At 39.4% G+C, this 27,952-nt stretch overlaps 1 long non-coding RNA gene across 9 annotated transcripts in view; it reads left to right on the forward strand.

The window, feature by feature from the left end:
• The window catches only part of LOC102152144, a 66,098-nt gene that overhangs the window by 21,259 nt on the left and 16,887 nt on the right, over window positions 1-27,952 (forward strand). For 4 of the 9 annotated variants that reach the window (XR_005379965.1, XR_005379964.1, XR_005379962.1 and 1 more), the window contains 4 exons: window positions 206-359; window positions 8,950-9,136; window positions 23,663-23,832; window positions 26,185-26,247. This is a non-coding gene — a long non-coding RNA (uncharacterized LOC102152144). The remainder of the gene's footprint in view (window positions 1-205; window positions 360-8,949; window positions 9,137-23,662; window positions 23,833-26,184; window positions 26,248-27,952) is intronic. The other 5 variants (XR_005379966.1, XR_005379963.1, XR_005379970.1 and 2 more) reach the window with 2 other exon arrangements.

Raw genomic sequence — 27,952 nt, forward strand, 5'->3', positions numbered from 1 at the left:
TGGGCAGACTGCTCTTGAGTCTGGATATCTATAAAAATGGCATAACTTTCCTTAGAATCAGAACATCTACCTATGTCTGATTACTTTCCTTAATTCTTTACGTTTGGGTAGAAATTTTTTCCCATGGCTTTATTTTATTTAGAAATCTAGAATTCTGAGGTACATTTATATGTGAGTGGACCTGTAGATGTTTCTTGTTTCCAAGTCACCCCATCTAGGAGGAAATGAGAGACAAACTTTGCTGGAGCATCATTATGTACAATGCACTGTGCTGGGTGCCATTCCTTCATCCTCAAAATGCCTGGGATCCAGTTTCCCCTGGTGGAAATGTGGCAGTACTCACCCTCGAAGAAAGCCTGGTGAGAAGTTGCTTTGATTCCACATGCCTTTTAATAGTGAGGGGTAAGGTCCTGACCTTTGGGAAGCATGGCCTTCTATGAACTATGTTAGAAATTATTGCCATCCTCAGCTTGTGGCCGCTTCTTAGCTTTTTCTCACAGATGATCCTACCCCTGAGGATGTCCAGGGTTTTCACCACCTCACCAATTCTAGATGTCCCTCAGATCCTTGTTCAGTAGTAGTCATGCTTGCCACACTACCCTGCTTGTATTTATTTCCTATTGCTGCTATAACAAATTACCACAAATGAGATGGGGTGCCTGGGTGGTGCAGTTGGTCAAGTGTCCAACTCTTAGTTTCAGCTCAGGTCATGATCTTGGGGTTGTGAGATCAAGCCCCTCCTTGGGCTCCTCAATCAATGTGGAGTCTGCTTGTGACTCTCTCTCTCTTTCTCTCTCTGTTTCTAAAATAAATAAATAAATATTTAAAAAAATAAGAGACAGATTTCTTCTCTTAGTTCTGGAGGTGAGAAGTTCCAAAATTGCCCTTATTGGGCTTAGCCAAGGTGTCTGCAGGGGCTGCTTCCTCCTGAAGGCTGTAGGGGAGAATCTGTTTCCTTGCTTTTTCTAGCTTCTAGCACTGTATTTCTTGGATTTCTTGGCTCATGGGCCCTTTTTTCATTTTCAAAGCCAGCATCATAGCATTGTCAGATCTTAAGCTTGCTCTACTTTCATCTTCACATTACTTTTTCTCTTAGAAGAACCCTTGTGATTGCCTTGGGCCCACTTGGATAATCCAAGACAATCTTCCCATCTCAAGACACCCAACTTAATCACACCTGGAAAAATCTCTCTGGCCATATAATGTAACAGTCACAGGTTCAGAGAATTAGGTCATGGACACTAGAGCAGGGGGGGCATCATCCAGCCTACTCTACCATTTGATGCTGGCCAGCTGCTACTATTATCAGGTGCCCTGAATTCACACCAGTGCTTCTCAAGAGTGCTTTGTAATATGTTAACACATACATGAGGTGGCATTTTAACCTATACAATAGGGCATGAGAGCTGGAAGTAGAACAGTTTAGCAGGATCTAGAATCACATTGTCTGGATTTTAATCCTGGTCTCTGTCCCTGAACCACTTATATGCTATGTGACCTCAGGAAATTTCCTTACCTCTCTCAATCTCAGTTACATCATCTGTAATATGACAACTGTGTGCCAGAGTTATTGTGAAGGGTAAATGAGACAATGTTTGTAAAAGTGATTAGTGTGGTGCCTAACATACAGAAAAATGTTCAAAAATTATTAGTTCTTAAGAGTATTATCAGTCTACCCTCCTTACTTTATAGATAAAAACAAGAGGCTTAGTAATACTAGGTGATTTATCTTTGCCTAACATTCTTGACCTCAGAATCTACAGACAAGGAGAAAACAAGTGAGATGTTAGAGCTATTTGGAACCTGTAGAGAAATTCCCTTCCTCTACCTGCCCAAATGCTGCCACTGTTACTTGCTAGTGCCAGTCTCTACCACATTCCAGAACATTCCACACATTCTGAACCATGGTGCCACCACTTTTACTTCAGTGCTTCCCTCCTGCAGAGTGGCTCCCATTCTTCTGTTCTGCTACTCCAAACTGTATAGGCTCTCAAACCTGTTTTGGAACATTTGCTGCAATTTTGATTGAAGTTCTATAAAATCTCATTCCTGCTGCCTACTAGATTTGGGTGTCTAGTTTTTATTTTTAAATTAACATGTTCAAGACCAAATATGTGAATACCCTTCATCTCACTGACTCCTTCCTGAATGATGCTCATCTCAATGAATGGTGACAACCTTTCCTCCAAGCTGCTCAGAACCAATGCTTTAGTGATTCTTCTGTCTCTCACACCCTGTATCCACTCTGACCACAAGACTTAAAATTTTTAACTTCTCCCTTCAAATCTGACTTCTTCTTGCTACCTCTATTGACACCAGCAGTCCTAAGTGCTGTCCTCTCACATCTGGAGCATCACCATCGAACAAATATCCCTGCCCTCTTTCTTACACTCATCATCCTACGACATAAGTCAGATAATGCCACTTCATGGTTCAACCTTCTTCAATAGGCTTACACTATTCTTAAACAAAATCCAAAGTCTTTGTCATGCCCTGCACAGTTCTGTGTAATCTGCCTACTTTCCTGATCTCGTTTACCACCATTTCTCCTTTACACCTCTTGAGCCACACTGGTCATCTTGCTGCCTTGGGAATCACTCCAAGCATGTTCCCACCTCAGAAACTTTGTATGTGCTGTTTCTTTTGCCTAGAATACCCTTTCCTCCGGATAACTTCATCAGTCGTATCCTCACTCCATTCAGATCTCTGTCAAATATTGTGCCACCGTATGTGAAAAAGCACTTTCATTACTTTCTTTAGAGTACATGTTATTTCATGCCTTTGTTTTTTATACTGTGTTGTTTATTGATTTATTATCTGCCAAACCCACTAGAATAGGATGCTCCAAGTTCACCATTGTGTTTTTAGCACCTAAAACAGCATTTGATTTATAGTTGGCACTTGATGCATGCTTTTTTAAAATTTTGGTTGTTTTTTTTTTTTGAGGAAAACACAATATTTTTGATAACCATCTTTGCATACATTTTTACATAGATAAGGTTATTTTGCATATGCAGTTTTTCATCCTTTTTTTCTTTTGATACATAATTTTTAATAAAATTAAAAAAATGTTTCCTTTGTGTTAGCATTCTATATCCCTTATATGTATTGATTATCTTAATCTTCCCAATAGCTTTATGAGATAGGTGCTATTATTATCTTTCCTTTAGAGATGAGGGATGGCTCTCCTTCCTAACAACTTGATTTGGAAGCTTCTATCATTTCACAGTTACCTTTCTCTATAAGTATGCAGAGCATTGTATAGCAGTTCTTCTTGTGAATAGATCTGGCTGGTCTCCGCCTAAGTGCTTTCCTGGGAGAAAATTATTCAGGGCATTGTATGAACTCTGCTCTTGGCTGCTTCTACACGTGTATGGTTCCCCCAGTAAACTGTATTTTGTGTTGATACTGTATGGTACTAACACCTGGGTGGTTCAGTGATTGAACATCTGCCTTTGGCTCAGGTCGTGATCCTGGGATCCTGGGATCGAGTCCCTCATTGGGCTCACCTGGTGAGACTGCTTCTCCCTCTGCCTATGTCTTTGCCTCTCTCTGTGTCTCTCATGAAAAATACATAAAATCTTAAAAAAAAATACTGTATAATAGTATGAGGTGTGAGTTCCTGCCCCCTCTGAACAGTAGTTAGATATTTGGGTTATTATATTGGGTTACCTTTGTCGTTCAAAAAGAAAGCATAGCAATAAAGCAATAAAGCAAATCAATAAAGTATGCCATAAGGGCAATATTGTATTTATGAGGTTCTTAAAATGTATTTTATCCCACTGATACCTTGCCTATCCTGTCCCATGCCCAAGCCTCTAACTAGCATTCTCCTTCCTGGAAAAGTAGCATGGTAACAGATCCCTGGGCTTGACTCTAAGACTACCAATATCTCTGAGTAAAACTTGCCAGAAGCTCTGCTTTGCTTCCCATTTGGATTCCAGTGAATACTAACTTAACCAGAAAAAGGCATTATAAGGAAAAGTCAAAATCCCTTACTTTCTTTTTAAAAATTTTAATCTAATTCATTTTTTTAATCTTTTAAAAATTTAAGTTAGTTAACATATAGTGTAGTGTTAATTTCAGAGGTAGAATTTAGTGATTCATCACTTATATTTAATACCTAGTGCTCATTTCAGCAAGTGCCCTCCTTCATGCCCATTACCCATTTAGCCCATTCCCCACCAACCTCCCCTGCAGCAACCCTCAATTTGTTCTCTATATTTGAGTCTCTTATGATTTGCCTTCCTCTCTGTTTTCTTATTTTATTTTTCTTTCCCTTTGCCGATGTTCATCTGTATTGTTTCTTAAATTCCACATCTGAGTGAAATCAAATGATATTTGTCTTCCTCTGACTGACTTATTTTGCTTAGCATAGTACCCTCCAGCTCTATCCACATTGTTGCAAATCGCAAGATTTCATTCATTTTTTAAAAGATTTTTATTTATTTATTCAGAGAGAGAGAGAGAGAGAGAGAGAGAGGCAGAGACACAGGCAGAGGGAGAAGCAGGCTCTATGCAGGGAGCCCGACGCAGGATTCGATCCCAAGCCTCCAGGATCACACCCCAGGCTGCAGGCGGCGCTAAACCACTGTGCCACAGGGGTTGCCTGATTTCATTCTTTTTGATCACCGAGTAATATTCCATTGTGTATATATATCCCATGTCTTCTTTATCCATTCATCAGTTGATAGACATTTGGGCTCCTTCCATAATTTGGGTGTTGTTGATAGTGATACTATACACATTGGGGTGCATGTGCCTCTTGGAATCACTATGTATCCTTTGGATAAATACTTAGTAGTGTAATTGCTGGGCTGTAGGATAGCTCTATTGTGAACTTTGTGAGGAACCTCCATACTGTTTTCCAGAGGGGCCGCACCAGTTTACATTCCTACAAATAGTGCAAGAGAGTTCCCTTTCTCCACATCCTCACCAACATCTATTGTTTCCTGAGTTATTAATTTTAGCCATTTTGACAGCTGTGAGGCAGTATCTCATTGTGGTTTTGAAAATCCCTTTTTATGTCTGAATGAGATACTGATTTTTTTTTTATTTTGGGGTAATCTCTGCACCCAGTGTGGGGCTCAAACTCACAACCCCAGGGTCAGGAGTTACATGCTCTAGCAACTGAGTCAGCCAGGCACCCCTGAATGAAATGCTGATATTCTTGAACTTTTTCATGTTCTCTAATGCCTGTCTTTCTGGAAATTACTTCTTCTAGTTTCAAATCATTTGGTTTATTTTTTTGTCCCCCCCCCCTTAGAATTATGCTGGAAACCCTTTGCTCTTATTTGCTGTACAAATATGGGACACATAATCACACATTCCAAATATGTTCCCATCATCTGTTTGCCTCATGGGCCAGTTTATTTTTCTTCAGACACCAAGTCCTTTTAGAGGCCGTAATATCATCTATTGGCCTTTCTGCAGACAGTTTACATTCTCTGGTATTCCTTAGAAGCATTTACACTTTCCTATCGGATAGCATTTTGTCCTGTTGGAATTATATTTACAATATTTTTCTTACTTGTTTAAAAATAAACACATAGACACAGTGAGTCTGTCTTTCTCTCTCACCATCTGTCCTTCTTTCAGCTATTAGCTTTGGCCTCAGAGGTACTCTCAAATGTAAGACCTTCCAGCACTGTGCCACTGATTGGGATGATCATGTTACAAAGAAATAAGCCCTAAGAGGTCAGCAAGCATGGCAAAGCTGAACTTTAACGTCCACGGGATGGAAGTGGGAAGTAGAACAAGGTGGCTGCTGTGGGGGCGTGTGGAGCACAGGGTTCCCTCTGTCTCCAGGCTGTCTCTCGGAGGGGGTGGTTTGCTGCAGCACCTGGGAGCCTGGGGTCAGCAGTGGGAAGATGAAGACAGTAACTAGGCAGCGGGGCTGGTGCAAGTGGTAGTAGGATGTCCTACTTTTCTTCTTTTCCTTTCTTTCTTTCCTCTCTCTACTCCTCACCTTTCCTTGAACCTCATACAACTAGTAAGAGAACTACTCTTCCTTAATGTAGAAGAAAACACTGGCATGAAAATACACTGTTCAAATAGTGATATGTATAATTGCAACAGAAAACCAGGGGCTGCTCAGGGAAAAAGTGGCAGTGGTGCAGAGCTGGCTTGGTGAGCTTTGCTCTGTGAGGTGGGCCATGACTCCAGCACTCTTCCTGACTAACGCAAGGAAGTAAGAGCAGGTGGGGGGAGGGGTACTTCTGAGATGAAGTCTGGCCCGCTCCAGAGTCCCTCTGCTTTCCTAAGCCTCTTCCACAGGGAGGCCCTGGTTCTTTCTTTTATTCATAGTATGTGCCTACTATGTGCGAAGTATTGATGCTGGGGATACAGTGACAATCAACGGAAGAACAATCCCTGGTACCGGCAATCTACAAAAGTCTTGAGCTATTGCAAGTGTGATGAGTGATAACCAAAAGAATATTAATGATGTCATGGAGTACATAGTGAGGGAGTTAGTCTGATCCCCTTCACCTGTAGGTTCAGGCTTACCTATATGAGCCTTTGCCCATTGGTTAGTGAACTCCTAGCATTAGGCCTGCCAGTGATGGCCTAGAAAGCTGGATGCTTTGGGCATCAATGCAGCCCACCAGATTACAGCCTTCCCCAGCCATCTACCATGTTATTAGTCCTGGAAGCCTGAGCTTTGGTTTCAGGTCCATTGTCCTACACTCTAATTCTTTGCTTGTATTTAGATCCTGTCACCCTGCTTAGTTCTTGCCAGGTCCCTCCCATCTAAGACCAAATCTTTCTCATGAATATTCAGCCACTGACTGGGCTTGGCTTGGGCTGGACTGCCCTCTGTCCACCTGACTTGAGTCTAGACTGTCACTTGGACTCCTCCTGCCATGCCGCACCCTCCAGACTAGACCAACCTGCCCAAACCCAAAGCAAGCTGGCCTAGACCATGGAGAGCTTCCAGAGCTGGTCTGCTTGTCCCTTTTGTCCTTACCTTTCCGACTCCTGGTTTCTCCCTCCCCTCTCTCTCATTTTGCTGTGATCCGAAGGCTTTGTGGCTAAGTCTGAGTTATAACATTGTTACCCAATGTGCCCTGGTTTCGTTGACAATTTAATACCTATTGATTTATTGATTTATTCTTTCTCCCTTTCACATAGAATAAATATTGACTATTGTAATTTTCTGAGAGCCTGCCATGCACCAGGCATTATTCTGAGTGCTGAGGGAATACCAGGGAACAAAACAAGATCCCTGTCCTTTTACCATGTCCATTCTGTGCATGCTTTCTGCGATATAGATCTTTAATATCAAACACACTCTGATGTGAGATCAAATGTATCCCCCACACAATGTATAAGGCACACTATACTTCCAAACCCCTACATTTCTCCAGATGAGGAGCCCAGTTATTTCCTTAATTCCATGCCTCTCACTTCTGCTACTGAAAATGAATCCCCCATATGGACCGTTTCCAAACCACTCTGCTGGAAGCATGACATCAGCTCACAAATTTCTGCACCAAGTTTATAAACTACAACTGATAAATGAGTTTAGAGCTTGGAAATCAAATAATTGCCCCTCGAGACTTTCAGACTAGACAACACAAATTGCTCATTGCTGACACAAAGATTCCAAGTGAGGGTTTTCATTTCAGAGGCTTTAACCATGCTATTTAAGGGAATGCAAATTTTACTTTTGCTCTGATTAAAACCTATTATAATAGGTTTTATCATTGTTGGATAAATACTCTTTTATCTCTCCTTCAAATAGGAATAGTAATTTGGTGGCGCACTCACACACGCACGCACACACACACACAGAGGTTCTCTGTGTGTGTGTGGGGGTGTGTAGCTATGAGTATACATGTAATTGTGCAGTTTCTTTAGTTGTTTTCTTCCATACTTTGCCTCTCTTCCTAGCTTCAGAGTACTCTTGTGGACTATCATACTTACTGAGCAAAGAGAAATATTACCTATCTGTCAAGAGAAATTATATTTCAGCAGAATTTTGGGACGCCTGGGTGGCTCAGTGGTTGAGCATCTGCCTTCAGCTCAGGGTGTGGTCCCAGAGTTCCAGAATCAAGTCCCACATTGGGCTCCCTGTATGGAGACTGCTCTCCCTCTGCCTGTATCTCTGCCTCTCTCTTTTTGTGTTTCTCATGAATATATAAATAAAACCTTAAAAAAATTCAACAGAATTTTGAAATCATGTCCTGAGACTGACCACTTACCTTGAGACAAACATGCCCCACCCACTAGCTGAGCAGCAGACAAGCTGAGGTCAGGACTGTCTTCCAGGCTCTTCTAGGAACCACAGGGGAGTGCTGATGGCGTGAGGCAGAGCAGACATCAGATAGGTGGAAAGGGTAACTGGCCATGTGGTGTGATGTGAGAGATTCCTAAAAATGGTACTGGATTAAGAAAGTCCTTCCTCTCTGAGGCAGACAGGGGCTGTTAATGCCCCTGAGAATAGTCCTCAACCAACCACAGAGCAGAATGGGGAGGGATGACTCAAAGATGGGTTCTACGTAGTCTCTCCAAAGTCCCAGTGGAACTGAGCTCCAGTCACCCACAGTGGCAATCTGCTCATCAACATACCCTGGGTGGGTTCCTCTCACTCTACCCTGTTTTTCTCTACCTTTACTTCCTCTTCTCTCTCCTTGTTTTATTCCTCTATTCAGGATTATCTCCAAATAAACCATGTGTATTCCAATCTCTGTCTCAAACTCTGCCTTTGTGGGAACTAAATCTGAGATAAGGGCCCAGATAAATTAGTGAATATTAATTTATAGTGGTGCCTATCTGCCAGGTTGTGATACTCTAACATTGTTTGATAGCCAAGGGATGGAAAAAAATGCAGATAATCTAAATAAACTACAAAGGGTGGGAAATACCTGTTTTAGTAAATTTAGACATAGAGTTGCAACCATGATATTAGATGACTATAGAGTATTAATTGACTGTATTTTATTGTAGATGAGGAATTTGAGAATTCCTAAGACTGGAAATGGGATGATTTGTTGACATGGACATTTAAGTCAACTTGGACGATAGTCGTTTGGAAGACTATATGCCAGGTGCCAAACCTGTGATTAATAAGAGAAGAATTAGAATTGTGGAAACTCTGCTGGTGAGGACAGGAAGTGGTTGATTCAAGTAAATGGTGAGGCTTCAAAGAATCAATAACCAAAGCCATCTTTCTGTATTGATATAAATTTATATCATTCTTTTAAAGGGCTGTATAGTATTCTGTGGATGCTGTACCATAATTACCTAGCCAGCTCTTACTGAGGGACACTTAGATTATTTCCTATTTCTCAAAACTATAAACAAAGTGTGAATACATCTTTTCATATTTGTGTAATTATTTCCTTGGAGTAAAGGTCTACAAGTAGAATTGTCACCAAAGAGTATATATATCTTATGTTTTATTATTTCTTGTCAGATTACCCTCTGGAAAACAGGTACATTTTGCATGTCCACAGAAAAAGCAGGAAGTTCATGTCTCTTCAAACCTTGTCAATGTGTGAGTTTGAGAAATTAAAAAAAATCTTTGCCAAGCTGATAGGTAAAAGTCATCTCAATACTGTTTTAATTTTCCTCTTTTTATATTAGTGAAGTTGAACATTTTTTTCATATACTTACTGACCATTGGTATTTTAATTACCTGTTTATGTCTTTTTGCCCATTTTTTTCTATAGGAGTTTAAATTTTTCTTAATTTGTACAAATTCTTTTAATATTATGGATAGTAACCATTTGCCTCACATTATTATTATTATTTTCCTTAGTTTGTTCTTTGTCTCTCAACCTTATCTGTGATTTTTTTTTTTGCCTCACAAAAAGTTTTCAGTTGTTTGTTCTCAACATTATTTGTCTTACTTTTTCCTATTTCCTATTACTTTTATGTTTAAAAATGTTTACATTTAAATATTTGGCCTGTCTATAATTAAGTTGTAGAGAGGTAACAATCTAATACTTTCTCCCTAATTACTGATCAATTTTCCCAACATTTTTGAATGATCCCTTATTTTCTTTGGTGATTTGAATGTCAATTCTTGTCAATATTTTACTAGCACCCAGTTATTTCCCATTTCCCTACTCTCTGTAAGCTGCAGCTCCATCATATTGTCAGAGTATGAGACCAAGCCCAACCCTCAGGTTAGGCACAGCCAGGGGCACTGGTGAGCGCCACCTCAGTCTGAGTCCAGGAAGGAGGGGGAGAGGGTAGAAGGGAGGCAGTGTTGCAGCAGCTCTTGGGGAACAGGACTCTGACTCACACAGTGACTGGAACATTCATGGGCGGCTCCTTCGAAGCACAAAAATAAACGGGCATCTAACAGCACAGTGGCAGACTGCCTAGATCTTATTCCCTGGATTGGGTACTGGGATGATAGCTTCTCTTTTCTAGCCATTGCTTTAGGTGCTGGCATGATGCCCACTTGCAGTAGAACTGTGCCCTGATCCCCCAGGGTTCAGGGTGACTAAGGATAGCTTTCTTAAATCCTTCTACAACCATCTTCTTCAAATAGGAGTTATTTTTAGAGTTTTGGAGGTAAAAAGAAAGGAGACAAAAAAGTTTCATCTCTCTCAAAGCATTCTGCTTAGCATAAATTCTTGATTTTAAAAAAATCCCAGCAACCCCGTTTTTAATTAGGCAAGACAAGCATGCATGCCCCCTCATCATGGCTGCGTCTTGACTCTTTCCATCACCCTCAGAAGCTGCTTATGCTCAGTGAGTGCTGGTCTCTATTCCCAGAGATGTTCCTGCAGCTCCAGGACCCAGCAGTGGGCTATCCATCTCTAGAGTGCTTTGAATTCAGTGGTTGTTGCCATTACTGCTACTGTCTTCTGTCACCAAGCCCAACCTACCACATGAGCCTCACTTTTGTGGATGCTGGAAGTCCTTGCTCTGAGAAGGAGTAGCCTGCCTACCCTACCTCCCTTTGGCAGGCTAGGGTTACCACAGACTCCTGTGTAAGGAGGCCTGGCTGAAGGTAGGTGGAGGCTGAAATTCAGCACTCAACACAGAAGGCCTGACATGCTGCTAGAAAGGTCAGTGGGTACTGGGTCTGCCTCAAGGAAGGTGCACCTTTCAAATTTGTACAAAGCCTCTGTTTGGGCTGTCAGTGGTACTGGGGTAGGGCTTGGTGTAACTGTAAGGTAGCTTGGAGTTATAGCCTTTTGCAATAAGAAAATAGATTAAATCCCTTATAGTAGTTACTGGCAGGGTTCATTTCAGGTACTACATGCTTTAGGTGCTTATCAGTTTCTCTCCCTGCCCTCTGACAGGAAGCCTATTGTCACTGACTATACTTTTGTACTTTGAATGAATGTGAACATTTTACCTCTCCTTGCCTTCAGCTGAGGGATACCTGTTCTGCTATGATGAAAGTCTATTCTCTGAGATGAAGTATCCAGTGTATTGTTCTTTATTAGCCCTCTTTCTTGTCTTTCCAGAAGCTTAGAGATTTATGAATAGGACAGCCCATGCCATGAAAAAGGGTAAAGGACATCTATGGAATTGTCAACCTCATACCCTTCTTCTAGGAACTCTCTCTCCTTCAACCTCCCTCCCTCTTCTCTTATCCTCATGGTTAAGTCAGGAATATCATTTCCATATATAATATATCTTGTTAGGTTTGACCCAACCTGGGCACAAAGGTTTTCCCTATTTTTTTTCCAATTAAAATTGAGAGGGACTGTTCATCTCTAAGAATAAAGCTCTAAGATTTTAAAACTGCGTATAGCTTGTTTTCCTCCTGATAGAGATAGATGATCTACATAGAGAATGACGGTAGCCTAGAGAGAGAAGTGGAGATCCCAAATAGAGAAGGAGAGAGTTCTGGAAGCTTTCCATTCTCTGTCCCAGAGGCTCATCTGCCTCCCAATTTTCCCCATCATTTGATTATTTACCTCCTTCTAGGATTTGGTGAACCAGTACCTCTTGCTCTCCATCCCTTTTGCTTAGGCAAATTCAAGTTGTGTTTCTGTCCACCTTACAACCAAGAGCTTTTCTTACACAAAGGCAAATAAAGTACACTAGAGTTTTTTGTTTTTCTAGTTAGACTCCATGGGGTCTGGACTATAAATATTACTTCACACAGATGAAAACTAAGAGGTCTATTGGATCATCTGTCATTTGGATTGTTAAATAGGATTCATTACCAGGCTGAAGTTTAACAGTGAAGTGAATAGTGAAGGAAATCAAGTCCAGAGGGTTTTCCGTTTCACAATAATGCTGATTTCCTGAGAAAACTGTTTGACCCCAGACAAGGCATTTACTTTTTCAAGAGAATTGTTTTGTCTCTCTCTCTCTCTCTTTTTTAAACAACAGAGTGCTATTGTATAGTAGACATTCTTGAGATGATTTTCTTTTTGTACACACATGTGAGAAAACTAAAGAGGGGTATGAGTAGAATAAACAGGATTGAACATGCATATGTGTAAATCACAGTATGAAGAATCTCTGCTGAAATTCTGTTCATGGTTTGATGAGATCAATGTTATTGTAAACCTATTTTTCATGTTTGCGTTAATGACACCCATTCAATCACCATTGATCTTGAGAAAACTCTGTGGAGGCCACAGAGCTGGAGAAAAGAATTCCTTCCCACAGAGTGTTTATAACCTTAGTCTGTATGTATACTCTTGCAAAGAACTTAAGGCAAGGCCAGTTGAAGTAGACACTGTAACAAAGAGAATCAAGTATTCTGGAAGCATTGAAGGAAGAGAGAGAATGATTCCAGTTGGGTTGGAACACAAATGGCAGATTTATATTACCCAAGCTCAGGGAAAACTATCTACAAATCTGAGAATGTTAGTTTATTGCTTTGCAATAATAATTATGTCTGACAGGTTTCTAGATGCTTCTTCGATTGTACATGAGCTTACTACAGGGTCCTTAAGTAACCCCTGATGCTTCCTTAACTGAGATTCTATTTTATGATGAATATTTCTCAAATACTTCATAATTCTAATGCTTGAGGATTTTATAAGATGAGAGGGAATGTAGTGAGTGGCTTGATGGATCAAGTTCAAAAGGCAAAATCTCTTTTCTTACTAAAAATGAACAAGGATTAGCAAGCTTTGGGGTTTTTTGGGTAAAGGGCCAGGTAATAAATATTCTTGGCTTTCCAGGCTGTGAGAATTCTGTCACGACTACTCAACACTCCTCTGTTAGGGCAAAAGTTGCCATAGGTAATAAGTAAATGATGAACAAGGCTGTGTCCCAATAAAACTTTATTTACAAAAACAGGTAGAGGGCTGGATTTAGCATGTAGGCTATAGGTTGCTGAAACCTGAACAAAGAGAAAAGGAAAGGAAAAGGGTTATGAGCATTTAATGAAAAGGACCTACTGGCACGATGTTGTATATTGTGGGGAGATATAAGGATGTAAAACACATGGTCCAAAGTCTGATACAGTGGAGGAAATCTGTAAACAAATAACCAGAATATGACATGAAATGGGATTTATTACATAAGAGCCAAATATTTCTGGTTTAAAGAAGGCAGAAGACAGGATCTGTTCACCCGGAGAAAGGGAAAGGGACTGCAGCCAAGAGGAGCCTTATAAGAAAATGAACAGAGACAAAAGAACATTAGGAGGGAACAGGAATATTTAGAAGAAAGTCTGATACACAGTTATGTGCCCACACCTTGTTTTCTGTCTTTGCCTTTCCCAGAGCCTCATGATTGGATGTCCACTCTAGAATTAGTCTGGCCCTTAATAAGGACCTATCTCAGCAGCTCTTGCCTCACCAGAGTGGCTTGAAATAAAGTCATACTTCTGGGGCCCAGAATCTGGTGGCACCAGTACTAATGCCTACAGTTGTACCCCTCAGATTTCTTCATTGCAGCATTTCCCAAGCCTGTTATTTGCTCCTCAGCTTTCCCTTAATTTCTCCTCCTAAGTTAACCTGACTAGTACCTAAATGCTCCTTTGCGACTAGGAATTTGGTACCCACATTGGCACCTTCCAGCCCATCTTTCCTGGAGCTGGATCCTGCTCCCAAAACTCTCTGCTCACAGGTGGTAAGTCTGTTATATAAGAGCAAAGATAATTGATCAATCTCTCACCTGACTTCCAGATTATACTGGGCCACTTTCTTCCTTCCCAGACTGAAGAAGCCATATGGCTTACTCTTCTTCCCTGCTGGCTGTTTGTTGCAGGAACTTCACATACTCTGCCTGAGCCCCCGAGTCAGTGCAGTATCACAAGCCTCATGCCTGCTCAGCCTGAAATGGGCCACGCTGAAATAAGCTTCCAAACCATCCTTGTTGCCAGTTCACAATCAAGATTACCATTTGTCAAGTTAAAACAAATAAAAAGCCAATATTGATGGGATGCAAGCAGCTTTTTACCTGGCGCTAAACTGCTGAGCCACCCGGGCTGCCCCTAATCTTTAAAGTTCAAAAAGCTCTTGGCGAATAAAAAGGAGCCAACCCTATGCAACAGTTGGAAAACTGACACCATCTGTGTGTTCCAAGAGTGGATGGTTTTAATACAGGGAATTTGAGGCATGCAGATTTTGTAAGGGCCAGCACAGGTAAGGATGCTATTGTCAATGATTTCAGCCTATAGCACAAAGTGGGTAGTTCTCAAAGGCTCCCTTAAAAGCTACTTTTAAAGTCAAGAACGTGTGGGAAGCTCCCACAAGCCATCACAGCTGCAGCACCATGAAGGCCGTTTCAGCAGCCAATAGTTCTGAAGCAGTTCGTGGGGGTTCATCTGGAGACTACTAAGAACTTTGGGTCTACATTAGCTCACATATCTGCCTGTGGTGGCCTCCAGAGAGGGATAGCTTTACCTTCTCTTCTATTGTCCACATCTCACTGCAGTGCTTCTCACTGGCAGACACTACCCTGCAACTCTATGGGGAAAGGGCTTCTGGGAGATTTAAACCTTGGCCCTTCTCCCTTGTGGAAGAGCAAGGAAATGGTGTTGAAAGCAGACTATCCTAGGTTTGTCAGTAAGCCTTTTCTTTTCTTTTTTAAATTATATTTTGAAAATTATGTTTCCTTTTAAAAAAAAATCTGTTTCACAACTGGGTTACTCAACATTGCTAGTGGGAATGTAAAATGGCGCAGCCACTCTGGAAAACTGTTTGCCAGTTCCTTGAAAAATGAAATATACAAAAAAAAAAAAAGAAAAAGAAAAATGAAATATACAGTTACCACATATTCAATAATTACACCTCTGAGCATTTGTCCTAGAGAAATAAAAATTTATATCTACATAAAACCAAATATTCATAATATCTCTATTTGTAATAAACTGTGGTATAGTCATACCATAGAATACTACTAAGCCATAAAAAAGAATGGATAGCAAATGGAAAGCTATTCCATGTTCACAGACTGGAAGAACAAATATTGTTAAAATGTCCATACAATCTAAAACAATCTACAGATTCAATGCAATCCCTAGCAAAATACCAACAACATTTTTCACAAAACTAGAGTAAATAATACTAAAATTTCTATGGAGTCACAGAAGATCCCAATAGCCAAAACAGTCTTGAGAAAGAAAAACAAAACTGGAGATATTACAATTCCAGATTTCAAGATATACAAAATGGATATTCAAAACAGTATGGTGCTGGCACAAAAATAGACACATAGATCAATGGAACAGAATAAAGAGCCCAAAATAAACCCATTCTTGTCAATTAATCTATAACAAATGAGGGAAGAGTATGCAATAGGGGAAAGACAATCTCTTTGGCAAATGGTGCTTGAAAAACTGGACACAATTTCTTATACTGTACACAAAAATAGACTCAAGATGGATTAAAGAACTAAATGTCACACCTTATACCTGGTGTTTGTCAGGAAGTATATATATATAATATATATAATAGAATATTACATAACCATAAAAGGAATGAGATTGTGCCATTTGTGACAACATGGGTGGACCTAAAGGATATTATGCTAAGTGAAGTAATTCAGACTGAGAAAGACAAATACTATGTGATTTCACTCATATGTGGAATCTAAAAAAAAAAAAAACACACAAATGAATAAACAAAAAGTAGAATCAGATCTACAAATATCTAAAACAAAATGGTTGCCAGAGGGGAGGTGGATGGAGGGATAGGCAATAGGGGTGAAGGTACAGTCTTCCAGTTATGGAATGAATAAGTCACAAGAATAAAAGGCACAGCATAGGGAATATAGTCAATAATACCGCAATAGCACTGCATGGTAACAGATGGTACCACATCTGTGGTGAGCTTAGCATAACACATGAGCTTGTCAAATCACTACTGGAAACTAATGTAACTTTGTGTTACATTACTGTGTTACAAACAGAATGTCAACTGTACTTAAAAATGTTTAAAAATAAAAAGAATTAAATATTGATACATGCAACTTGAACAGATCATCAAAGAATTATGTTGAGGAAAAGGTCAGTTTCAAAATGGTACATAGTGTATGATTCCATTTTTATGACATTAAAATGAAAAAAATAGAACAGATTGAGAGGGTTCTTAAGGGATTAAGGAACGAGATCTCTGTGGCTGTAATAAGGAGGCATGAAGATCCTAGTGATAAAGCTACTTTGTATCTTGAGTGGTAGTGAACAAGTAAGTCCATACATGTGATACAATTGCAAAGAACTAAATACACACATACACATAAGTAAGTACATGTAAAAATGGTGAAATCTGAATAAAGTGGATGGATCGTGTAAATACAATTTATGGCTCTGATGTTGTGCTATAATTACACAAATTGGTATCTTTGGGTTGGGAGAAAAACTATATGAAGAATATAAATACTCTGCTTCTCTCTCTCTCTCTGTGTCTCTCATGAATAAATAAATAAAATCTAAAAAAAAAAAAAAAAAAGAGCAGCCCCCGTGGCTCAGTGGTTTAGCACCGCCTGCATCCTGGGGTGTGATCCTGGAGACCCAGGGTCGAGTCCCGCGTCGGGCTCTCTGCATGGAGCCTGCTTCTCCCTCTGCCTGTGTCTCTGCCTCTCTCTCTCTGTCTCTCTCTCTCTCTGTGTCTCTCATGAATAAATAAATAAAATCTAAAAAAAATTAAAAAAAAATATAGATAATCTCTGTATTATTTCTTAAAACTGCGGGTGGACCTACAATGACCTCAAAATAAAAAAGTCTAGTTAACTCTGGGATATAGAACCTTTAATATGAGATTCAAGAAAAGATTCCAGCAGTGAGAAGATGGTAGGACTAAATAAATAAATGTCAAGACTTCTTCGAACTCTTAGGATTTCCTTATTTCTCTTTTCTTTCATTCTCTCCTTCCACTCCCTTTTTGTTTTTTTGTTTTTTTGTTTTTTTGTTTTTTTTTTTTTGGACAGAGCATGCAAGTTTGGGGAGGACAGAGAGAATCTTAAGTATGCTCCATGCCCTCATGGAACCCCATATGGGGCTCAATCTCACTACCCTGAGATCATGACCTAAGCTGAAATTAAGAGTGGGACGCTTAACCCACTGAGCCACCCAGGTGCCCTTCCTTTTTCTTTTTTCTTTCTTCATTCTTCACATTTACTTTTATTTTTAACATACCAAGAAAAGTTTAAAACTTTCCATTGCTGTTGCTTTACTGATGAAATCCAAAGACTCCTCAGTTTGGCCTCAGGACTCTCCATAATCTAGTCTCTGCCTAATTCTCCTGCCTGAAAATCCAACAGTTCTCCTTCACAGTCCAGAAAAACCAAATAGTGAATATTATGCTGCCTTACACCTGCCAATCCCTCCCCCTACACCCGGCATGTATTTTCTTTGACTTGCCTTTCTCTGGAACACTCCATGGTTGTCCTTGATTTCACTTGTTCCACATTCAAATAGCCTACTCTCAGTGTTACTCAGCCAGCTACACGGGCGTGAATCTGGAAGTGGCATAAAACATGCCCTTTCCACCAATCTGGAAATTTGTTGCTGATAAACCTAGGTTTTTAGGTGCATCTCCTTATATAAGTGGAGAAACTGAAATTAGTCCAATTCTAATTTTAGTGCATATAAGAAATCTGTTAGTTTGAATTTGAACATGTAAGAAGAACATTTATTTATTATTAATAATCCTTCACCGACTTCTAAAGAAAATGGATCCCAATTAACTAGTGGATCAATCTAGGAGCCTTTGGCACACTGCAAGACTGGAATAAGTAATAACAAATGGTTGTTGTGCAAGTTTGGAACAAGAACTGGGCAGAGTGCAAGTGTTTGGCATGAGAGAGTTTGGGAGAGAGAAGGGGGGAGCTCTATGAAGCAGGGATAGTTGTCAGGAGGGCTTACTGCTACAGGGAGGAAGAGGGGTTTTAAAGCCAAATATGGAGATTTGAAAGAAAAGATACAGCTAAAGGACTCCCTCCCCTTTTCTCTTTTTTCTTTTTCTTTTTTTTTTTTAATGAAAAGCCATGCATTATTCCCCACTAGAATTTTCAGAAAAAAATCTACTTGAATCACTTACCTTATTTTTAAGTGGGGTTTTGTTTTGAGGGAACTTAAAGATGAATATTCTGCTGGCATAAGGGTTAGAGACATGAAGAAAAATATAAATTTCAATTTGCACAAATTAGTCTATGTGTGTGCATACACAATTAAGGAAATATCTTTAAGATATTGGTTTGAAGAAATACCAAGTGAGTACCTTACCTAGAGTTCACAGATTCGTTAATACAACCTGGACTTCACTTTCTGTGCATTGCTCTATAACACTTAATCTTCCACACACCAAATATGCCCAAGGAGTGAAGGACTTTTCATGCAGATACTGCCTGCTTATTATTGGATAACTCTATCATTTCTGTTAAATAGGACTTTATATTATTTTTAGAATATTTTAACTGCATCTGGTCTTTATTATTTGATAAAAATGAGTTGAAAACAAAACAAAACAAAACAAAATACTAGTGCTAACACTTGGATAAAGTATAAACTCATCAACTGAGAAATGAGATCAAGGATCTAGAAACAAAGGATCCACCACAAGAAATTGACAAATTAAGTCCCAGTAAGTCACCCCGGGTCTAAAGGCCAGTCAAGATTGGAGCAGAGGAATGGAGAACCAGAGCGGAGGGCTTTAGGGAAAAAAGGGGTTTGATTGAATAAATGATGTGTCTGGCATTCAGAAAAACTATTGCTACAAGTACAGCAGATTGATAGAAAAAAATCAGGATTATGAACACTGGAAAATAAGAAAAGGAAAAAATGAGGCAGTGGTTATTAACTCTAAAAAAAAAAAAAGATGTAAAAAAAACCCCATTACTTATCTCAACAGTAAACAAGTACATAGTTATAATAATACTGTTGATTTACCCTCAAATTGTGACCTAACTCTGTTGAGTGAATAAAGATAGGGAAAGTAGAGTTAGAGCTTATCCTCCATAAGCAGTCAATAGATTTCTAAAATTAGTAAGTCAAGAAATAGCAGCTGTGTAGGCATATTATTTAGAAATATGTTTTGGGCGCCTGGGTGGCTCAGGTCATGATCTCAGGGTTGTGAGATCTAGCCCTGTGTTTGGCCTGTATGCTGGGCATGGGTCTGCTTAAGATTCTCTCTCTGCTGCCTCCCCTCCCTTTCCCTTTCTAACAACAATGACAACAAAATGCCAAAGAAATAGATAAAAGGGGGATCCCTGGGTGGCGCAGCGGTTTGGCGCCTGCCTTTGGCCCAGGGCGCGATCCTGGAGACCCGGGATCGAATCCCACATCGGGCTCCCGGTGCATGGAGCCTGCTTCTCCCTCTGCCTGTGTCTCTGCCTCTCTCTCTCTCTGTAACTATCATAAATAAATAAAAATTAAAAAAAAAAAAAAAAGAAAGAAATAGATAAAAGGTAAAGAATCACCTATTGTGTATTGGGGATTAGTGAATGGTAAAACAGGAAGTGCTGGTTTTTATTACAAGCCCGTTTTCACTATTTGATTGTTTTAACTGTACATGTATTATTTTGATAAAAATTTAATGAATTCATTGAACAATATATATCTTTAAGTGGGGAACTGCCCATATCATTTCTTTTATGCCTTTCATCTATTGTTTAAGAGGAACTTTAACTGTCATATGTTAGTTGCTCCTCTTTGACATGTAAAATACATGATATTGACAGATACTGTGACTGAACTTCCCAAGATAATTTAGCTGCTGGGTGTCAGCTAGTGGATATGTCAAGACCTACCTGTGGAGAGATATGTCACAGAGCAGCAGTCCTGTTGACAGCTAATTGTCATCTCTGCTTGTGCCCGAGGACTTTTGCCCTTGTGTTCTGACCCTGACCTTTTGGCTTGGAGAATTCTGTTAGATCTAAGTCATATGGTTCAGTTCCTGGTACTTTGGCTTGGTTCTGTGAAAGGCTGTATCTTTCCTTACTCAGTCTAATCTAGTTTACATTCTCATCTTTCTGGAAACCTCTTCTCCTTTCCAATTTTTCTTTCAAATTCCACTTTTCCTCTTTTTTTTTAAGCATGCTTTATTAATTCACCCAACAAGCATTTTTGAGCCACTATTCTGGGTCAAATCCTCTGCCATGACCTGGACACATGGAAGAAGAACATATGGTTCCATCTAGCAGAGGAGATAAAGTTTCTTAAGTTAAAAATTGGATTTCTTTTAGGCGATTAGGGTGCCACTAACCCTCTTCTCTTCTAGGAACATACATGAAAAGATCACTAGACCAATGAAAAGTATATGCACCACTCTCTTAATCTAGGCAGTAGCCACAAATTCCCCCAAATGCAAGGCCGAGATAGATTGCAGTGTTACAGACTACACTTTGAGTCTGGCTGTGCTGGGGTTTCCTATTTGGCACGCTGATTAATAGATCTCTGTCCTTGCATGTTCAGGGATGCTGTTGTGAGGACATAGGCAGGACCTTGAGAACAGATCCTGAGTCCACTAATCCAAACAGCAGACAAAAAAGGACCACAAGCCTCTTTTCAAAACATGGGCTCCAGGCCCTGCCGGTATATGCTTGCCACTCCAACAGGAAGTAGAGTCTGTTGGGTGTGAGCTCAGAAGTGAATGAGAGAAGACAATCATGAACACTAGTGTTTAGCCTTCAACACAGATCTAGCCTGCCAGTGAAAGGAGTTCAACCATCATCCCCAATTCTGACTAATCATTTCAGGCATTCCTATGAGGAGGAACCATGAGAGGGCGAATATAAAGAAGACAGAAATGGAGTAGAGGTTCCCTTTTCTTGGGATTAAGGCAAACACATGAGGAAAGGGTAAATGAAAGTCCCTGCCTCTTCCTTACTCATGTGTCTTCTTTTCTTTTCTTTCCTTTTTTTTTTTTTAAGATTTTATTTATTTATTCATGAGAGACCCAGAGAGAGAGAGAGAAAGAGAGAGAGATAGGCAGAGGGAGAAGCAGGCTCCATGCAGGGAGCCCAACATGGGACTCGACCCTGGGACTCCAGGATCAGGCCCTGGGCTGCAGGCGTCGCTAAACCACTGAGCCACCCAGGCTGCCCTTTGTCTTCTTTTCTTAAAAATAATTAGAAGCACAAAGATATAGAAGTAGCTTAATGTTCAACACAATCACAATTAAACACATTTCCTGTATTTATTAATGTGTAAAAATGCTAATAAAGAATATTTGTTAAACATATGAATGGCCACTCAAAAAAATGCATACATCAGGGAGAATTGACCTCAGGATATTCGAGGGCCCAGTCTTCTGGGCCACATAATCATATCACATAGTATCATTGGATTGTTGCAAGCATTGAATGAGTTAAAATGTGTGAAGTATGTAGAACAGTGATTGGCAGCAGAGAAAGAACATTTGTTGTTGTTGTTACTACTATTATTACTAATTTATATTTGTGTAGCATGTTACAGTAATTATCTCATTTGATTTTTACAACTTCCTGTGAGGGAATAAGAAAAGTCCTATTATAGCCTTTACAGTTAAAGTTTTTCAGTATATTAGGTCTACAACTCACATTTCCTGATTTCTAGTTCAAAACCCCATGAATGCTATCTGGTTTTCCTTAGAAATTTAAAGGTTGGGTTTCTTGCCTTCTCATTGGGAACTCCCGGATAATGACAAGATGGAAATTTGAAAAGCGGGATCCCTGGGTGGCGCAGCGGTTTGGCGCCTGCCTTTGGCCCAGGGCGCCATCCTGGAGACCCGGGATCGAATCCCACGTCGGGCTCCCGGTGCATGGAGCCTGCTTCGCCCTCTGCCTGTGTCTCTGCCTCTCTCTCTCTCTCTCTCTCTGTGTGACTATCATAAATAAATAAAAATTAATAAAAAAAAAAGAAATTTGAAAAGCTTCTACTCTACTAGGAAAAGAATTGTTTGACTTGAATTATATGCAGTGTTTGGCTTTGCACTTTCCTGGGCAAATCAATATATATTTTATAATACATAAAACTTATAAATATTTGCTTTCTGTCTTACACTAAAAAATATTTCACATGCTGATTATTTTATTCCTCATAAGTTAAGTCATTACAGAAAAAGAGAGAGGGGTGAGCCTGATGTCATTCCCAATCCCCTTCTGAAGGAGGTTGATTTAGTCCATTTGGCTGGACGGGTGAATATGGGAAGTCCTCCTTTTTTTCTTAAACACATCTTCTAGCTTTATATAAATAAGTTGTGTATAATATGTATAAAAACACATATACAAACATGTTTTATGTTTATGTATATGTTTTAACATATACATATGTTTTATATATGAACACACGTGTAAATAAATAATTAGAAGCATGCTTTGCACATTGCTCTGTATCCTGCTGGTTTTGTTTAACAACATGATTAATACCAAGAACATTTCCTACCTATTAGTTACATTTGCATTCCATTGTAAAACGTGACATATCAAGGCTTAAACAAGTCAAGGGGGTTATTTGCTGCACAAAATTAGAAACCTAGAGGTAGGCACTCCAAGGGAGGTATGATCCAAGGGAGGTATAATGCTTTCCAGGTTTCTACTCTGGCATCTTTAGCATACAATTTTAGACCTTTTGCTTGTTACCCCATTCTCACAAGATAGCTGCTCTACCCTTCAAAACACATCTGTATCACATCCGTATCCCAAGCAGAAGGATGAGAACATGCAAAGGGCAAAAGGTCCATGTCAGCTGAGCTGCTTCTGATTAAAGAGCTTCTCTAGAATCCCACCTAACCCACTTCCATTTGCATGTCACTGGCCATGTAGCCACCCAAAACCACAAGGAATCTGGATGTCACCTGTTGTGTTTAGGAAGCAGGTGCTGGATGGAGTTAGGAGTGCAAAAGGTTTAAAGAGGAGTAACACTTGTGAAAGAAGCAGGACACCAGATTGGGCAGGGGAGCTATTATTCTCTAACATAAATCTGAGAAGCTCTGTCAGCCCTGTGTGCAGCCCCAGAGCAGAGATTGCCCTTTAGGGAAGTCTTGAATCGGGCAGAAATGGTGAGGCTTTGTACTATCATCCTGCTTAGTCATTGGCTGGGAGCTGTCCCAGGAGAGCATGATCTCAGTTTGGAATTTGCTGGAGCTGATAAATGAGACTATCAGCTGACCACACTCCTTGAAAGGGGTAGCAAGTCCTTTCTTGAAGAAAGGGGCTCTGAGTGGCACATCTCTACATATGCTATGCTGGAAAATGAAGGTTTTAAACTGGGCACAGTGCCAAGCCAAAGATACCTGGGGGTTCTGTTAATAGAGAAGGTAAAAGAATATTGTGTAGGTCATTGCTGTATCTTATATGTTTTAAGGTTTCTACTCAGGAGACAAGAACAAGCTTGTCAGATAAAAGCAAATTGTGAACAAACTTCTATGAATAGTTGTGTCCCACGGTGGAAGGGCATCAAGGAACAAATGTCATCTTCATTAGAGAGCTTCAGTAGTTCATCTTCCTATGGCATCAAGCTGCCTCTCGTGTCAGGTAATTCAAAAACAAATGGGGCTAGCTTATAGACAAAATGATGGACACAGGTAATGATACAAATAAATGAATAGGAGTGTTGCTTTTTGTCTCTTCCTCTAGTTTTGTACTTTTCTAAAAGTCGCTGGTATAATTTTTTACGGTTTTCCCTTTGGGCTTATAAAGATTTGGCTCATTGATATTTTTAATTGGTAAACTGGGGAGAGACCAATTATTGAATCCTCTTTTGAGGTCAGATAATGCAGAGGCTCTTTGGATGATGCAGAGTCTCATTCAAAAACGGAATTCTCCAGGGAAAACTGAAACAAGGGGAGTAAGCAATTTAGGAGTTATAGATTTGTTCATTTAGGTTGTTTATTGCTCTCTGTTTTGCTGAAGTAGTCTCCCCTAATCTGAATATTTCTAATGCTACCAGAAAAATTCCTTGTCCCTTGCAGCAGGAAATATGTTTCAGGTTCTCCAGATAGATTGAAGAGTAATTATGAAGCTCAGAAAGGATATTCCAACCCTCTCCCTGTACAGCTATCTGGACCTGTGCTTGGGCATGGATCTAGCTATTTGATTCATTCTGAAAGACTTAGTTGTGTGCATACACATAAAGTCTCAAAATATAGAAATGTGATATAATAGAGAACACATTTGGCCCTTAGCTAATCTTAGAAAACTTGGTGAATAATTTATTCTCCTAAGTAGTTTCCTTGAAGTCTAACCAAAGTTCGCTATTTACCAGTAATTAGCATCTCCATTTCAGCTCTTCTTATACAGAGAGAAATAGCATGATCCGTTTTAAATTGATAGTAGTATTTAAAAGTTTTTCAATAATGTTTTTAATTTTAAAAAGTATATATTTACTGTAGAAGATAGAGAAAAGTACCAGAGTGATTAAAATTACTCTTAATTACAGCAAGTAGAAGTAATCAACATTATATATTCTCAGTCTTTCATAATATTTGCACATTATGTTTTATATAGATAAAATGTGTGTATGTACAAAAATGCATATAAATTGGGACCATGCTCTGCACTCTGCTATGCTTAATATATCATGACTATTTTTTCATGTCATTAAGTTTTCTTCAGTAACACACTTCTCAAAGGCTACATAGTGCTTTATTGAATATGTAATATAATTCATTCAGCAATCTGTTATTACTGAATGTTTCAATTCTTTCTGATTTTGCATTATTATAAATAATTCTCTAATGAATAACCTGTAACTCTCTCACATCCCTGATTATTTCCTAAGTAAATTCATAGAAGCAGATGAATGTTGACTATAGATATCCCTTGTTTATGACTGCCTAGAATGCCTCCCCCACTCCTCATCCTCCTCCCCCTTCTTCTTCTTCTCCTCCTCCTCCTGCTTCTGCTTCTTCTTCTTCTTCTTAAAGATGATAAAACTGACCTTCTATTCCACTTGTCCATTTCCTTTCAGGAATTGCTTCTCCTTCCACCTAGTGGAAATTTTTGTTACGTGGTTGGAATTAATCACAGTGTCCCGTTTCCTATTACCCCAGACACAGTGACTGGTCCAGGAGTGGGAATATGATCCAAGCAGAGCCACTAAGAGGGAGTTCTAAGTCTGATAATGATGGATAAAAACATCTCCTTTCTTTTGAAATTATGGGCACTATAGGCCATTTAAGATTGGAACTGGCATGGGCCATCTTAGCCACAATGATACCAACACAGGAAAAAGCAGAGCTGAGAAATGGAAAGAGAAGGGAGATTTTGATGACATCATTTGAGTTTTTGGTTCCCCTAGACTTTCCCAATTACTTGATCTAATATATGCCTCTTTTTGTTTAGAACAATTTGACCCGCCTTTCTGACTTTAGGCAACTTGACTAATGTAGATATTCTTAAGGTTTTGATACATATTTCCAAATTGCTTCCCAGAACAACATTGCTAAATAGACTTGTGGAATATGGAATTTTATTTTAGTTTTATCATTTATTTTTTAAGTGTTTTATTACATAATCTCTGTATCCACCCCACAAGAATTGCATACTCCACCGACTGGAGCCAGCCAGGTGTCCTTGGAATATAGAATTTTAAATAGAAGTATAGTTGATATTGCTGCAATTGATCAGTGTAGAATTACAGTATAAATCAATCTTATCTCTTCTTTCCATATGGTCATCCCCTCCCAACTAAAAAAAAATCCCAGTCAAATAATACTCAAGTGTGAATAAAGGTGGGGATGTGATGAATATAGATCAAACTAGGGTTATATTATGCCCTTATGTCAGGCTGAGTGAAAGCCCTTGCTGTTAGGGAGGGTGTTAGAAGGTTCATGTACTCCTTAGCCCATTTCATAGTGAGTCTTTTTACTTTCCTCCCCCCTTTAGAAGTGAAAGTCAAGAGAGGTCTTAAGAAGAGGCAGTTCAAGAAAGGAGTTAAATTATTAAAGAGTAAGTTGGCAACTTTAAAGTTAGTGAGCCAAGGAAGAGTATTTTAGAAAGAAACTATATGATTAAACTAGGTGGGACCAATCTTTTGAAGCCAATTAAAAGAGGCAGGCTGGTGGGCAGCTCTGTGAAGAGGTGGATAGGAGAAGGGTAATTTTTAAAGGATGTTAAAATAATACTAGTAAAAACAAATCAACTCAACATTTGACTGGAATGTATTGGAAAGCAGTGACTAACTCTGGTTTTTCTATCAATTGCTTATGTACTTAAGGAAATGAAAATTGGTTCCAGTCTCACTGAGGTAGGCACTGCCCTCAAAAGGAAATGAAAACAACACTCTATTAGCAACAGTCCACCTAATTTGGATATTTTTGAGATGCACATGTTCACTAGTGGTCAGCTGAAATTTCCTGAATCACTAGTGTCCTGGTGCTGTTTCTTGAGAAACAGCAAGTGGAATGTTTTACTCACCCCTTCATATACCTCCCAAAGTGTTTTCTGGTTCATAAAATTACAAATGAACAAACTGAAGAAAGAAGAGAACTTCATAAAAATGGAAACTGATTGTTAAATGCTTTTAGAACATTTCCTATTGGCGAGTAGTGGAAATGAATTAGCAAGTAAATGTTTTTAAATATACTTTTTATTGATTAAAAAATAAGTTTATCCATCTTCTGACTAAATCAATGTTGAACACACATTTGTAGAATATTTGCTTGTAGGGGCCACTTGACTACGGTGTTCTGGGAGGTTGAGAGTGAGGGATAGGACATAGCAGCAAAGGTCTCTTTTTTTTCTTTGAAAGTGAATAGCTTTTCTTTTTTCTTTTTTTTATTGGAGTTCAATTTGCCAATATATAGCATAACACCCAGTGTTCATCCCGCCAAGTGCCCCCCTTATTGCCCATCACCCAGTGACCCCAACTCCCGCCCACTTCCCCTTCCACTACCCCTTGTTCATTTCCCAAACTTAGGTCTCTCATGTTTTGTCACCCTCACTGATATTTTCACTCATTTTCTCTCCTTTCCCGCAAAGGTATCTTTTATTTTAAGTTCCTAGATTGCTCCATTAAGGAGATATCTTTCTGGAGATCATCTGGGCAACCAGTGTTGCAAAAGAACAGACTCAAGGACCAGCCAGTTACATATTTTAAATTTTGGAAGCATTGTACCAGGTCTGAGACAATGAGAAGGCATCTCCAGCCATCCATGGCTGTTTGGGTAAAGAAAGCACTTGGGGGAAACAATAGCTAAAAAATCAGGCAAAGGATCTGAAAAACTGATGAAGTAATTACCTTATTCACCCACTAACTCATCCCTTCACCATCATTCCAAATGGTTTGACCTAAACACAAATGAGCTGATTCCAGCTCTGCTCAGTTCAGTATGGGGAATCAGAGGGGAAATTGTATCCGCCCACAAATGTCTTCCTCAACTCTGATGTTCCAATGGAGGTAATTGAGAAACAAAACAAAACAAAACAAAACAAACAAACAAACAAACAAAAAACCCCACAGATATAACAAAACTTAAAAAGAGCATAAGTTGTCCATGTAGAAAATCTGAAAGAATAGACAAAAGAATCTTCTGGAACTAATAAGTTACTAAAGCAAGGTTGCAGGATACAAGGTTAATATACAAAAGCCAGTCACTTTTCTATATACCAGAAGTGAACAAGTAAAATTTGAAATAAAATGCCCAATGTCATT

The sequence above is a fragment of the Canis lupus genome, chromosome 27 (genome assembly GCF_011100685.1).
Source record: "Canis lupus familiaris isolate Mischka breed German Shepherd chromosome 27, alternate assembly UU_Cfam_GSD_1.0, whole genome shotgun sequence".
NCBI classification, from domain to species: Eukaryota; Metazoa; Chordata; class Mammalia; order Carnivora; family Canidae; genus Canis; species Canis lupus.